This window comes from Lontra canadensis, unplaced genomic scaffold (genome assembly GCF_010015895.1).
Source record: "Lontra canadensis isolate GAN:19392208 unplaced genomic scaffold, GSC_riverotter_1.0 scaffold30, whole genome shotgun sequence".
In the NCBI taxonomy this organism is placed as follows: Eukaryota; Metazoa; Chordata; class Mammalia; order Carnivora; family Mustelidae; genus Lontra; species Lontra canadensis.
This window is the reverse complement of record NW_022631024.1, coordinates 15,226,479-15,241,851: the sequence shown is the minus strand read 5'-3', so window position 1 is coordinate 15,241,851 and position 15,373 is coordinate 15,226,479. Positions and strand designations below refer to the sequence as shown.

Sequence of the window (15,373 nt, the reverse complement as noted above, 5' to 3'; positions counted from 1 at the left end):
ATATATATATATATATACATATCTATATATATGTGTGTGTATATATATAGATATGTATATATATATATATATGTGTGTGTGTGTGTGTGTGTGTGTGTGTGTATATAGATATATATATATCTTTACTTACCCCAGTAAAGCCTTTTTTTGTGCCTTTAACTGATAGGTGGGTGATGCTTTATCTTACAGTTTTCATCATTGCTGTCAAAATATTGTCATGCAGTGGAAAAGCCTAGACAACAAGTCACACATTTTTAAGGATCATGCTTAGTAGTACAGAGAGCCTGTCTTTTGCTGGTTCCATCTCTCAGAAGCCCAGTGCCATCAGAGCTGACTTGGTGCCAAAGGACCATTCTTCATCTAGTTTCCCTTTTTTTCCAGGTTTAGAGCATGGAGTGTAGACAAATGGGCAACAGATTGCTTTTTCTTAGAGTCCATATTTCAACCTTTATGTAGTTTGGAGATTACTTTGGGAGACTCAGAATTTTAAGTAACTATCCATACAGTTGTTTTTGTTTTTTTTTTTAATTTTTTTTTTTGTTTGTTTGTTTTGTTTTGTTTTGTTTTTGGACAGACAGATCCCAAGCAGGCAGAGAGGCAGACAGAGAGAGGGAAGCAGGCTCCCCACCAAGCAGGGAGCCCAATATGGGGCTCGATCCCAGGACTCTGGTATCATGACCTGAGCTGAAGGCAGAGGCTCTAACCCACCGAGCCACCCAGGCGCCCCTGGTTTATAACAATGTTTCTACTAATTCTTCTCTTGCACTTTGCTTCTCCTTGGTACAGCTTTTTACCCAACCAAGTTCTGAAGTTGTCTATTTCTGTTTTCACATGGAGTTATCCTATACCTATTTTTGCTTTTTTTAATTTTAGGGAATTCTACTGGAATCATGACTTCATGATCTCAGTCTCATTTTCAAGAAATATTTAACAGGTTGAAGGATTCCTAAATTGCAAAGTGTTCTCATTTACTGTTCATCCCCTGACCCATTATCCGCTGACCGTGTGCTGGCCAGTTGTGGGGATGGAACAAACACCAGCACATAATCACACATTCCTTGACTTTAAGGAGCTTGCCTTTCATTTTCTTCCTGGTACTCAGCTCTTCCTTTTGTGAATTTTCCCATGTGCGCCTCTTCAGTGGCGTTTTGGTGACAAAGCCTTTATAGTCGGGTTTTATCTGTCACTCTGCATTGGAAAATAACAACCCAGACAGACTTCAGTGAGGAGCAGTTTCTAATCTCTGCATTCTGATAGACCCACAGTTGGTTAGTGTGGTGTTGGTATGAAAAAGGAAAAGGTTATCAAAATGAATGGAATGTGAACTAATATTTCCAAACAGAGAGAACAGTGTTTTCTAAATGCATGCCTTACACGGAGTTCATCCATGTCAGGCAATGAATAATTCCCTTTCTCTAATTCGCCCTTGCCTTGTGACTGTTGGCTCTTACATAATTTCTAAATGCAAAATAGGATATTGTTTAACAAAAACTGCAGTTAGTGGTTACAAGTAGCTACAGTAATCGTTAGTGAGTTCAAGTTATGTTTTTAAACTTTGGTTGTCAGTTTCTCCTTCTCATAGGCCCAGCTTCATTAATCTTGTATGAATCTTCTCCTGCCAGCGTCTAAATTTTATAGGCAGTTGCTTGCCATGAAACAGTTAACATGACTTCTTTATTCAAATTCATTCCAATTCTGAATATTGACTAACCAGAGGAATTCTCTGTACAATGGGAGAGGCTTCCTTACTGGGCTTACTCATGAGTGTTGTTATATAACCTGATTTGAGGGAATGTTTTAAAAGTTAAATTAAATTCAAATCCTGACCATCAGCACTAGGAAGAGCGGACCAGTTTCTCAGGGAGTTTGCATTTCCATTTCCGTGTAATATTATGGCTTTTAAATGACATGGCCGTAAGCGTTCTTAGTCTTTAAATTCTACAGAGATGTCCCTATAACATGGTAGATTAGGAATTTCTGAGCCACTTATGAATGAAGGTAGAATTGTAAGGAGTTGGGATAAAACTTCACGTTTCTAATTATAATAAAAATACACATGGGCTCTTTTTTATATCCTAGGTTACATAATAGAATATTTTGAAGAGAAAAACAAAATAATAATCCATGTTAATTTTACATAAGAATAAAGGCATTTACTTTGAGTGATGATCAGTTTGATAATTCTTATTAAAACAAATGAAAGGTAGCAGCTGGGGAAGGTTTCTTGAGCTGGAAGCTGTGTTGAGGGCTCTCGTAAGCCCCGGCAGGGCAGGCTTACTTGTGTTCTAACTGAAACCGGATGAAGACCAGAGTGTTAAATTTTTTTACCATTTGGGGAAACAGCCTCTTGCAAGATGACTACTTTAGTCATTGTACGTATAAGGAATTGTACTATTAAATTTCTTCACTGCCCTTGTTGTAACTATGAGGTTTGACATCTTTATTGAACATGGTGATATCTTGAGTGTTTTCCCAAATTTGTTTCATATCAGACATCTCACTGGTTATCTGAAGGAATGGTTCACTGTAACAATTTAGAAAACAACAAAAAAATTATTTTGAAAGAGGAAGTGGTTGGTCTGAACGCAGGAAATACATTTTGCAACTGCAGCTTGATCTTTTGGTTTAAGATGCTTTTTTACTTACAACGAGAGAAAAATGTACAATTTCAAGGCAGCTCTCAAAGATGGGTATTGTTGCTATAAGTGGATCAGTGTTCAGATCAAAGATTCTAGAGAAAACACCTTTGTTACTCTCTTGTTTATGTCTCTGTCTGTAGAGTTTACATTCTGTGTGTATTTTCTCCCAGGATGCCTGTATTAAACGGACAGCCTGAACGGTTTTGGTTGTTTCCATTTGTAATATTTGTCCCGGGTGGTGATGGATATGTTTTCCTCTTGATGCTTCTCATAGGAAATGGAATTTAATGGAAATTTTCTCCAATTATTAGATGTGGAGTAAATGTAATTATATTTAGAAATGGGACATAACTTTGATCTGTGTCATAAGTGAATATTAGTAGGATGAGTTCTGTGTGTGTGTGTTTTTTTTTAAAGGCTGTGGCATTCCATGTTAGTTTTACCACTAAAAATGAATTTGTGGGGGCACCTGTCTAGCTCAGTTGGTAGAATGTACAACCCCAGATCTCCAGGCCGTGAGTCCGAGCCTCACGTTCAGTGTAGAGATTACTAAAAATAAATAAATAAACTTGAAAAAAAATGAATCTGTGATAGGAATGTTGAAACCTGCAATTATTTACTACAGTTAAATGTTCCACACAAGAAGTATTCACGTTTCATTCAGCTCCAAGTTTTAGTTCATCGGCTACTATCTCTGTATTGTAAACTGTAATTCTCACTTACATGTTTCTGAAGTAAGTGGTTTTTAAGCTTTAAAAAAAAAAATATGGAGTTTGGTTCAATAAACATCCAAAAAGAAACAAGGGGGGTCAAATGTCAAAATCTCAAGTGTGTCAGGAATACTGGGGTAGAGGTACTACCAAAAGTGAATTTTTTTTTTTTTAAAGATTTTATTTATTTATTTGACAGACAGAGATCACAAGCAGGCAGAGAGGCAGGCAGAGAGAGAGGAAGGGAAGCAGACTCCCTGATAAGCAAGGAGCCCAACGCGGGGCTTCGATCCCAGAACCCCAAGATCATGACCCGAGCCGAAGGCAGCGGCTTAACCCACTGAGCCACCCAGGTGCCCCTACCAAAAGTGAATTTACATAGAGTTGAAATACTTCAGAAAGCCTCTTCATTGAAATATTTCTAGTATGCGTTATTTCATTTACATTAAAATGTTGACAAGGGAATCTGCCGTAGCCTTGTTTTAGTGTTCCGGAAAGCATCACCATCGGCGAACTCCAAGTTAATCTGCAACGTAGCAATAGAACCCAGTAAGACAATAGGTCATTCTCCTATCCCAGACCTGATGATTTTTTTTTTTAAGATTTTATTTATTCATTTGACAGACAGAGATCACAAGTAGGCAGAGAGAGGGGGGAAGCAGGCTCCCCGCTGAGCAGAGAGCCTGATGCGGGACTCGATCCCAGGATCCCGAGATCATGACCTGAGCCGAAGGCAGAGGCTTAACCCACTGAGCCACCCAGGTGCCCCCCAGACCTGATGATTAAGATGACTTAAATAAAAATGATACGTGGACACCCGGGTGGCTCAGTGGGTTAAGCCTCTGCCTTTGGCTCAGGTCATATCTCAGGGTCCTGGGTTCGAGCCCCGCATCTGGCTCTCTGCTCAGCGGGGAGCCTGCTTCCCCCACCCTCTCTAACTGCCTGTTTGCCTACTTGTGATCTCTCACTCTTTCTCTGTCAAATAAATAAATAAAAATCTTCCAAAAAATAAAAATGATACGAATCTAAATATTCATATTATATATGAGCATATGAATATGCATACAAAATAAGAAGGAATTAAATACATAAAAATGATACTCACTTATTGATGTGTGTATAGCGTGAGATACTTCACACTCGCTGTTCTAAAGGCTTTCCTATGGCAACTCAATAAAATATTTTTATTTTATTTTACTTTTTTATTTTATTCTATTTTATTTTGAGGGGCAGGTGGATAGAGGCAGAGGGAGAGGTAGAGAGAATCCCATGCAGGCTCCATGCTCCATGCAGAGCCCGACTGAGGGCTCGATCTCACAACCCTGAGATCACAACCACAGCCAAAATCAAGGGTTGGTGGCTTAACTGAATGAGTCACCCAGGTGCCCCATCATTTAATAAGACATTTTTTATTTGCAGTTGTAGTGAGCGGCCTGCTTGGCCAAGAGCTTGTTCTTAATCTTGCTACTGGGTAGAAGTGGGTTTGGGTCTTGTTTTCGCCGCTCACTAAAGGTCTGGCACGAGGCGGTTTGCTTTATTGCGGAGCGTGTTTCCTAGTCTATGAAATAAGGGTAAGACTGTGCACCTCAGGGGCTTGTCTGGGGGTTTCAGTGGTATGTGATCTACAGAAGGTGAGGCCTGTTTTTGGACCACAGTCAGTTGGTCAACACTGTTGTCATCATTTGTATTTTGCCTGTTTGTGTCCTTCTCTTTTGATTACTTCTGGCTCCTTCCTCCTGCATTCTCTCTTCTTCGACCTACTACAGATCAGTCGAGTTTATTTTGCACATTCTAGGCATGTGGGCATTCCACAAGAATAAATTTACTGAACAAATAATGCATAGCATCGATAGGATTATAATAGGTACCCATCACGAGGGCCTCGGTTAGCCAACATTGATGAAATGGACAGACAAGGAAAACTTGAGTCGGTTGGAGAATAAGACAGGGTATCCTATGTCATGTGCCCAGCTGCATCGTGAAGATAATTAGAACAATAGGAGTTAAAAAAAAATTGGTTTATGAGCTACATCATATGTAAGATCACCCAGCCCTCTGAGCGGCAAATACCAGGAGTTCAAAGAAAAGCCGCTCATGGATTCTGCATCTGTAAAAGCTCTGTGCAGATTACAGGTTGTTGAGAAAGGCGTAACGATGGAATTGGGGCGTGAGGATGAACATTGTGTAGTAGAAATGAAAAAGATGGAGCAGACAGAGAACAGCTGAGTGGAAAGAACCCCACACAGGGCTCTGAGGGGAAATGCTGCCCATGTTGACCTGCCTGGTGGGACAGGGGGCTGAGCAGGATCTCCCGGGGAGATGAAATGAGAACAGATTATGACAGATATTAAAAGAAAAGCCAAATGGAAGAATGAAGGTGACCCTGATGAAACGCGGTTGAACCTCCTTCTCCAAAAACTCACACTAGAAAGATGCTTTATATTTTCTAAAAGGCCTTCTTTTGTCCCTTTCTAGATAAAAAGAGTAAGGCTATAAGCTGTGGAATTATCGTTGGCCGTAAGTGGCCCTGCTGCATATAGTACAGCCAAGACCGATGCACATTTCTATACCTCAGATTCAGTTCTTGCCAGGGGACCATATGGCTTTGCTACTGGGTCATGTTAAATGATCTCTTCACTGTTAACTGCTGTTCTTGCCTATGGAATTACGCGGGTGATAGTGAGTTGGGGTAGAATGATGAATAGCAATTGACAGGAGGCTCCGTATCAGGGAGCCAGGGAGGAGAAGCGGGGATTGTACCGGACTAGGGACGCCCAGGCACCATCTGTCTACCATCCGTCCTCACAGCCTAAACATATAACTAAGGCAGACCCAGTGCTGCTATTTCTTACATATGAACCCTTTCTGGGTTACATTCCCTCCTTCCTGGATGGTAGGTTGTTTTACTTTTTCTTTTTCCATGAAGGTTTGTGAGCAGTAAGTTCATTATGTGAAATACCTTTATTTTGTCTTCCCTCCAGTGTGATAGTTTAGCTAGGTGTAGAATTCTCTGCTGCCGGTTATTTTCTCTCAGCATATTTTGAAACATTATCCCACTGTCTTTTATCACTGGCTGTTCCTCTTGGGAAGCTGGCAGTCTGCTTAATTGCAATCCTCTGTAGACACTTGACTTTCTTCCCCTAGTTGTTAAGACCTTACCTTTGCCTTTGGTGTTTTGTAGCATCACTATGATGTTTGAAAGTACATAATTTTTTATTTCTCATTTTTCTCCTTGGGGCTTCAAATGGGAGTGGTTTTTTGTTTTTTTTTTTCCTTTTGTAAATGTAGGAACACCTTCCAGGTATTAACTCTTCAAAAGTTGCCCGTGTTTTCATTCTTCCCCATTGTTGGTCCTGGGACTCCCAGTAGCCGTGTACGAAACTTCTTATTCTGTTTCTTCCGTGGGCTTCCTAGCTTCATTCTCATTCCTTCCTTTCTTTATCTCTGTATCTTACATTTTGTGTAAATCTCTTAGCTACTGCATGAATTCTTCTCAGTTATCTGTTTTTTAACTCATCTATTACATTTTAAAATTTCAGTGACTGTATTTTTTTATTTCCTAGCATTCCATTTGGTTCTTTCTCAGATATCCTTCATCTTTACAATGTTATTATTTTCTTGTGAGCTCTATTGCTTCTTTTATTTCTTTAATTGTTTTAAATATTCTTGCCCCCCATAAATAAATAAATAAATAAGGGGTGGGGAACCTGGGTGGCTCAGTTGGTTAAGTGTCTGCCTTTGGCTCAGGTCACAATCCCTGGGTGCTGGGATGGAGCCCCATGTTGGCCTCCCTGCTCAGTGGGGAGTCTGCTTCTTCCTCTCCCTTTCCCTCTGCCCCTCCCCTTGTGCTTTCTCTCTCTTTCTCTTCCTCTCTCTCTTTCTTAAATAAAGTATTTAAATTGTTTTTTTCTGTTTTCTTCCATATTGTGCTTTTAGCCCAAGCTCTTAGGGTGATAATTTTTCTATTGGATTGCCTTTCATGATGGTTTATTTCTTTATGCATCTATGATTACTATTGTCTTTTTCATATGAGCATTGTCTTCAATAGGGATGGTTTGTTTGTTTTTTTCCTCTGAGAATCTCATAAAAGCAGGATTATATGAAACCCAGCAAGGTCTTATATTGGGTTCTTCCAGACAACCTGGGACTAATTTTTATATTAATTACTTGGGTTGAGAATTCTTGAGCCATCTGTATAATACTTGCAAGTTTAAGACTTTGTTTCACCAAGGGCGCACTTCCTCTACTCCGTCCCACAGCCTGAGACCTTAATAAGCTTCCTTGCTGACTTCTCTGGTCACTAAGAAGTTTTGTTAGGTGTCACCCAGCTTAAGAAAAACAGAGACACATGAACACTGAGATTAAAATAAAGGAAGGGCCTGTGGTCTTACGTCTTGAGCTCCTTGATGATACATGCTGAATAACAAGGAAGATTTTTAGTATTAAACCTTACTGATGGGGCGCCTGGGTGGCTCAGCGGGTTAAACCTCTGCCTTCGGCTCAGGTCATGATCCCAGGGTCCTGGGATCGAGCCCCGCATTGGGCTCTCTGCTCAGTGGGGAGCCTGCTTCTTCCTCTCTCTCTGCCTGCCTCTCTGCCTACTTGTGATCTCTCTCTGTCAAATAAGTAAATAAATAAAACTTTAAAAAAAAAACAACACCTTACTGATTAAACATCTGTTGTGACTTGGGTGCTAAAGGTGGTTTAGCTGCTAACCTACCACCAAACACATCAGGTTTCTTCAGAACAGGAAGCTTGTATTTCTTTTCTCTCCCTGGGGATTATAACAGGACTATTTTTTCCCTCTTCTGAGGGATGGATCTTTTCCAGAACTGCATTCAGTATTTTTGTTCCTCAACGTAGCACCACAGCCATAAGAGATCCTGTGATCCTTTGGGCATTAACTTTCTAGAATCTAGGCTGTCATTTTCAGCCATATGTATCTGAAACCTCATGAGTGTCGTATTCTGGAGTGCAGTTATTAAGGGGGGAGGGAGAAGAGAAAGAGATCATTAATTTCTACCCTACCACAACTGAGAGCTCAAGTCTCTTGCCAATGACAGTGCACTAGAAACCAGGGAAAAGAAGGGAAACAAGTCTTAGAGACCGTGATTTATATTTTACCAAGATCCCTGAGCTCATACCACATTTTTGACCAGCCTACCTTGGGGCTTTGCCAACCTCAAGACGAACAGTATCAACATTGGCTTCTCTTTTAGCAGAAATGGTCACTTACCTTGAGTAAATAGATATTTCAATTTCTACTTTCCAAATGAGGCAACCAGGGTATAGGGAAACAGAAGGCCTTTTCTTAAAACTGTTTAGCAAGTGAATGGCCCATGTGGGATTGAGATGCTGGTCTCATTTGCTATCTTCCCATGTTCACTCCTTCTGTTTCAGTGGCTGTGTACCAAAGTAACCTATAATACTGGGGCTAGAAGTTGTAAGACTGTTAAGAAAAAAAAAAAAAAATCAGGAAATTGCTGAAATATTTCAAGCATATTTCTTTGGTTAACTTATTTTGAAGTTTTTCTGTTTTGTATTTTAGCTGCCTTTATAATTTATCAAAGACAGACTCATTGTTTTGGCAAGTCCCAGGCCTGGAAGGCTCCAACAAAAACTCCCAGCACTCTGTCTGAATAGGAATTTTTAAATGCATTCTTAGTCTTGAATTTGAAAATGTATTCTAAATTCAACGGTTTGCTGGGAAATTTAAACAATGCCATTTATCATACAACAACATTGCTTCAGACAGAGAACTTTTTCATCTCTTCCTTTGTTAGTATCCCTCCTACTACATTATCTTTTTAGAGCTTTTTTTTCTTTTTCTTTCCTTTTTTTTTTTTTTTTGAATCTCAAAGGCGAGCCATATCTCTTCAGTTTCTAAGTTCTGGAATCCAGTATTAGAATTCGTTTCTTTACCTAATCTTTCCGGCAAAATAGAATTCCTTAATCACTCTTTGAAGCAGTGATCACTATTAATATTTTATTTTTATAATAATCAAATTATGCTATGAATACTGTTTTGGAAACTTAAAAAAATTTTTTAAACCACATACAGCTTTCACTTTCTGTTATCATTAAATACTCTTCTACAATTTTTTGTAATAGTCTGCACCTTAGGCCATCAAGGGTATGAGATATATTTAACCAATGACATTACTGGGCATTTGTTTCAAATTATTGTCTATTATAAATAATACTGTGCTGGATATCTTTCATGAACATTTAAAATTTATTTCATTAGTGGGGTGCCCGGCCGGCTCAGTCGGTGGGACGTACAACTCCTGATCTTGGAGTTTGTGAGTTCAAGCCCCATGTTGGGTGTGGAGAGGACTTGAAAAGGAAATAAATACAAAAATGAATGAACGAGTAAAATGGTTTCATGAGGATGAATTTCCAGAAGTAGAATTGCTGAGTTAAGGACTAGGAAAGATAAGCTTTACAGACAAATCGAAAGAGAAATCCAGCAAACCAAATAGAGTTTTCAGAGTTGCTGGCTTTTGCTTTTTTTTTTTTATTTGTTTGTTTTTTATTTTTTAAGATTTTATTTATTTATTTGACAGAGAGAGATACAGAGAGAGATACAGCGAGAGAGGGAACACAAGCAGGGGGAGTGGGAGAGGGAGAAGCAGGCTCCCCGCTGAGCAGGGAGCCCGATGTGGGGCCACCAGTTGCTGCTTTTGTGGATCTCAAAACTACCCAGAAAATAGGTCACAGTATTCAGCGGTCCCTTCCTCCCTCACACCCTGCCAAAGCCTGTGTGCTTCTCGTTAACCCGGCCGTGGCCAAAAGAAGGGTGCGCTGGCGGTTGGAGCTCCTTGCTACTCTGAGAATCCCCAAGTTTGCCAGCTGTCCATGGGGCATCGTTGTAATGTGCCGGTGTCATTCGGTGGCATCACTACAGCCGTCCTTCTGGAACCTTCCATTGACTTGCCCCAGCTTGCCTTATCTGCTCTCAGGGTTGTCACAGATCACAAATTAAGAACTCCAGGTTGTCATGTTCCCAGTGATTGTCAGACTGTGGAATGAAATGGGCAGGCACTTCGACTTTCTACACCCCACAGTTCTGTAAAGTGGAATTATTTACAGCAAGCAAATTTTTGTAATCAGGTGAAGAAAAGACCTAATGGTGGAGGGAGGCTGGATAACCCAGGTTATTAAATTTTATTAGTTTAATTGTATCCACCGTATATATTTTTTAAGACTGTACTTTTTTAGGTCATCTCTACAGCACCCAACGTGGGGCTCGACCTCAAACCCCGAGATCCAGAGTCACATGCTTTACCGACTAAACCCGCCAGCCTCCCCAGTTTTATCCATAATGTTAAGTCAGTGGCTTAGTTGGAAGAGGGGTGAATTTGGAGCCAAGAGCCCCACTGGATCCTTGCTGCACCTCCAGCCCTGGCTTTGTACCCTTCTGGATCCCAGTGATGGCGGCCAAGACCCGGAGCTGCCCCGCATCTCCAGCTACTGGATAATAATGATGGATAGCCTGGCAGTGGTGCAAAAATCATGAATTCCCAGTAAAATCTCAATTTAGCCCCCTTTTCCATGCAGCCTAAAATAGACTTGGTTTCTCTTTATTATTAATGATGAAATAAAACATTGAAAGTACCACTGCTCAGGAAAACCTTTACTGTCGTTGGAGATACCAGTGGTAACGGCAAATAATTTCACACTGCTGTCCCCACATTTGGGGGAGTAAAGGATGGGCCTTGTAAATGTGTTCTATAACATGCTTTTAACAAAGGAAAAGAGTGGCTTTCCAAAACCTCTGAACGCCACTGCAGAATGGTTTATCACTCAAGGAACAGCAGTGTATATAAAAATGTGGGAGGTCTGCAGCCATGTTCAAAAAATTAATAAACCTTATTATTTATTTACAGTAAATATATAAATGGAATCAGGGCATATTTGACCATTTCTGTGAAAAGATCAAAAGCCCTGAGAAGAGACGGGAGTGTGTATTTTCTTCAGCCAATCGACCATGTGCCCCACTGGAGAGCGGACATGTTTCTTAGGACGCCTGTGCTCTCTGCTCATGACAGCTGAGACAGGCAGCAGCGAGCGTTGCTTCCTCCCATCATATCTGCAACATTAAGGGAGAAAATAACACTGAACTGAACAGGAAGTCGCTGCACAGTTTGGCCAGGGCTAATAGTCTAAATTTAACTAACTAAATGGATTACAGTATTTTTATCTTTAAACCCATTAGGATTTAGAAGCATGGAGCTGCAATAGAGTTTCTAAATTATTGTTTTCCTTATTTAGAAACTGCAACTCTGACCTTTTGGGTCATCCAGCTTTCTTCCCGCAGGACTTGGAGGGGGGAGGGTGTGAAAAGTCAGTGAAGTCATGCCCAAGCAATAACATACGTGGGCCTGTTTGGACTAATCTGGGGGAGATTCCCAAGGGTCTGTCAAAGAAATTCTAAAGTTTAAATTCAGTCTTTCTGATTGACGGTGAAAGTGGTCTAGATCTCATTCAAAGATGGCTGTGATTTACAGCCTTAGGCAATTGTGGTCATTCTGTACTTTTTTAGAATATTTTCTCTAAATTCTATGATTGCCTCATTAAAAAAAAAAATCCTCTGAACTTCCCTCTGCCCTACAGTCTTGTTGCTCTAAGATGCAGCGTCCTGTATTCTTAGAATGAGAACTTTAATTTAATTGTAAGATACAGCTTATGGTGTGGCCTGGGAAGGAAGTACCTCTTGAAGATAATAATCACTATTTTTAGACTGACTTAAACAGAGAGAGAGAGAGTGATGTTTACAATCTTCCTTTAGCCTTAGACTAGGAGATGCACTCTCTCAAAGTATCTCGTTACTTACTGGTTACTCCAGAGAGGTTTTTGAAAGCCCTTTTAAAGATATTTTTAAAAATGTATTTGTAATGAGTAACTGACTCAGCCCTAGGTTTAGAGAAAGACTCCTTCTCGGTTCCATTGCAAAATAAATATAACAATTTTACTAAACAAAAATAGATTTTCCATAGTAAAACTCGCTCAGAACAATGGCACATTCCTGGGCCTGGGATTCAAAAGTGGGTATTAATTCAAAGCAGCTGGACGCTAGGATTGAGAACAAGACTGTCCTGTCTTCGTGCCTCAGCCCTGCAGAATTTGATGTGTGACAATATTTTACTGGTTTTAAGTGTGAGAGGGGGTGAGGGGAAGAGAGAGACTCTAGGAAAATTCCAACAGAGACTATAAGAAATATACATACTTTGCAACCTTATGTCCACATTTTTTTTAAGATTTTATTTATTTATTTGATAGAGAGATCACAAGTAGGCAGAGAGGCAGGCAGAGAGAGAGGGGGAGGCAGGCTCCCCGCTGAGCAGAGAGCCCAATGCGGGGCTCAATCCCAGGACCCTGGGATCATGACCTGAGCCGAAGGCAGAGGCTTTAACCCACTGAGCCACCCAGGCGCCCCTTTATGTCCACATTTTTGCATTGAAGAAAAAGTCACAGAGAGATCATGCTTCTTTAATATAAAAGGTAGACCTGTTCCCTCTGATTGTCTGATTTGTTTTCTTCTACTCGACTAGCGTTCCAGGGCTGGAGTTTTACACGTTTTTCCCAATTTCGGCTTCTTCCACAGTTCACATCTAGGGGTTCCCTGGTTATGTCTCGGAATCACTGCAGATAAAGCTTGTAAAGGGCATCACAAAACTGTTACGAGTTAATGTGCTTACGAAAGCAGTTATATAACCCAAGTGAACACATTATTATTAGAGATTTAGGGGAACTGAGAGGAGAGGATCATGGCCACTTCCAACCAGATGGTGGTAGGGTACCTCCAGCAGGGCGCCCGCCGGTTCTCATGAGTAAAACATTCCATGGTTAGTATGATGGGTTTATCGTCAGGAAGCTTGTGTCTGCTCGTGGGGTGTGTGTGTGTGTGTGTGTCTGTGCAGGTCTGTACGTGCACACCTACACATGCATAATGATGACATTCTGCTCTCTGTTTCAGACCTTACGCTATTTTAAAAATTCACCAACTTAGAATAATTTCCCCCCAAATAAATAAGGGGACTCCTGTCTTACTTGTTACTTTTATTTACAGAGGGGATGAGGAAACGATCCCCCCCCTTGAATTTTGGTAAGACTATTTCTGAGGAAGTTTTGTAAAGGAAATAGAGAATTTTTTAGAAATCTGAGGTCTACCTCAGAGTTTCCTTGTTATGTTTTTTTTTTTCCATATTCATAACAAAGTGATGCATGATAAACTCTTAAGTAATTGAAAGGGTTAAAAGGCTTTTTGTGTTGGAAGCATTAGGGGAACAGATGGTATGCACTTAGGTGGGGAAGCTATGATTTAAACAGAGGAGAGCTAGTGTAGACTGGAAGGGCATGGATTTTTGAGGGGAGCTGGGGACTTAACATTTTGGGAACCAGATTATTATAGTTACTAGTGGACACGGTAGAAGCAGAAGCCAGAGTGTGTGGCCGTGGGAGGGAGTTAAAAGGCTGCCAACAGGGGCTCCTGGGTGGCTCAGTGGGTTAAAGCCTCTGCCTTCGGCTCAGGTCATGATCCCAGGGTCCTGGGTTCGAGCCCCGCATCGGGGACTCTGCTCCACGGGGAGCCTGCTTCCTCCTCTCTCTGCCTGCCTCTCTGCCTCCTTGTGATCGATCTCTCTGTCAAATAAATAAATAAAATCTTTTTAAAAAAATAAAAGGCTGCCAACAAAGAGGACGAATATGGCCATTGAACTAACCAAGGGGAGATGAGAAGGGGGTAAAGTGGTTTTGAGATCCCGAAAGGCCTTGAGAACTTCAAAGAACTTCAGGTAATAAGGAAATCAGTTTGGAAATATTTATATGGTTAACCTCTGAGAAGTGTTCGAGAAGAGAATGAAGGAGGCAGCAGTGAATGACCACGCTGGGCTTTCACCATCATGCAGATGAGTGAAAAGTATCAAGGAAGTGAAAATCAGATGAACCCTCCACGTCACAGAGGCAGGAAACCATAAAGAACACCGAGATGCGCAAAATCTGGTCGTGGACGCTACCGATGATCAGACAGCAAGTGGGCCATCGGCTTTTCCTTTTGAGCATGTCGGTGTTCTTTTTTGTCCTTTTAAAATATGAGTGGGTTTGGGGCACCTGGGTGGCTCAGCGGGTTAAAGCCTCTGCCTTCGTTCGGCTCAGGTCATGATCCCTGAGTCCTGGGATCGAGCCCCATGTCGGGCTCTCTGCTCAGCCGGGAGCCTGCTTCCCTTCCCCTCTCTCTGCCTGCCTCTCTGCCTACTTGTAATCTCTGTCTGTCAAATATAAATAAAAATCTTTGAAAAAATAAAAATAAAAATAAAATATGAGTGGGTTTAGTAAAACGAAACAAAAAAGAAAGAAACAAAAAGTTCCTGTAGTTACGCTGGAACAAGGCCCTTTTCCTGTTGTGTTTTTGGCTCCGTGGGGTAGTTGGCCAAGTCACCTGCAGGCCAAGCCACTTCTGCATCTGGCAGGGGCTAGTTTTTGCCCTGCGTGAACCTCAGAGTCTGTTAGAGATTCAGGAGGTGATATTTTTGAAAACATATCCAAAGCGCAAGATGCATCCACAGTGGGCTCACCAGCGTAACCATCAGTGGTATTTGTAGATGACGTCAGAGTTCACAGGCTTTCTGTTCAAGCTTTAAAATCAATTCTGCAGGGCACCTGGCTGGCTCAGTGGGTTAAGACCTCTGCCTTCGGCTCAGGTCATGATCCCAGGGTGCTGGGATCGAGTCCCGCATCGGGCTCTCTGCTCAGCAAGGAGCCTGCTTCCTCCTCTCTCTCTCTGCCTGCCTCTCACCTACTTATGATCTCTGTCTGTCAAATAAACAAATAAATAAATAAATAAAATCTTAAAAAAAAAAAAAACAATTCTGCGGGGGCACCTGGCCAGCTCAGTCAGTAGGGTGTGTGACTCTTGATCTCTGGGTCGTGAGTTCAAACCCCACATTGGGTGTGGAGCCTACTTAACTAAAAATAAATAAATAAAATCGATTCTGCAGTTTGCCAACAGTTGCCTCCTTTCAT

General features: G+C 41.2%; 1 protein-coding gene across 13 annotated transcripts in view; it reads left to right on the top strand.

The window, feature by feature from the left end:
• FNBP1 (formin binding protein 1) overlaps window positions 1-15,373 on the top strand; it is a 140,805-nt gene that overhangs the window by 92,459 nt on the left and 32,973 nt on the right. The gene's annotated exons all lie outside the window — the stretch shown is intronic.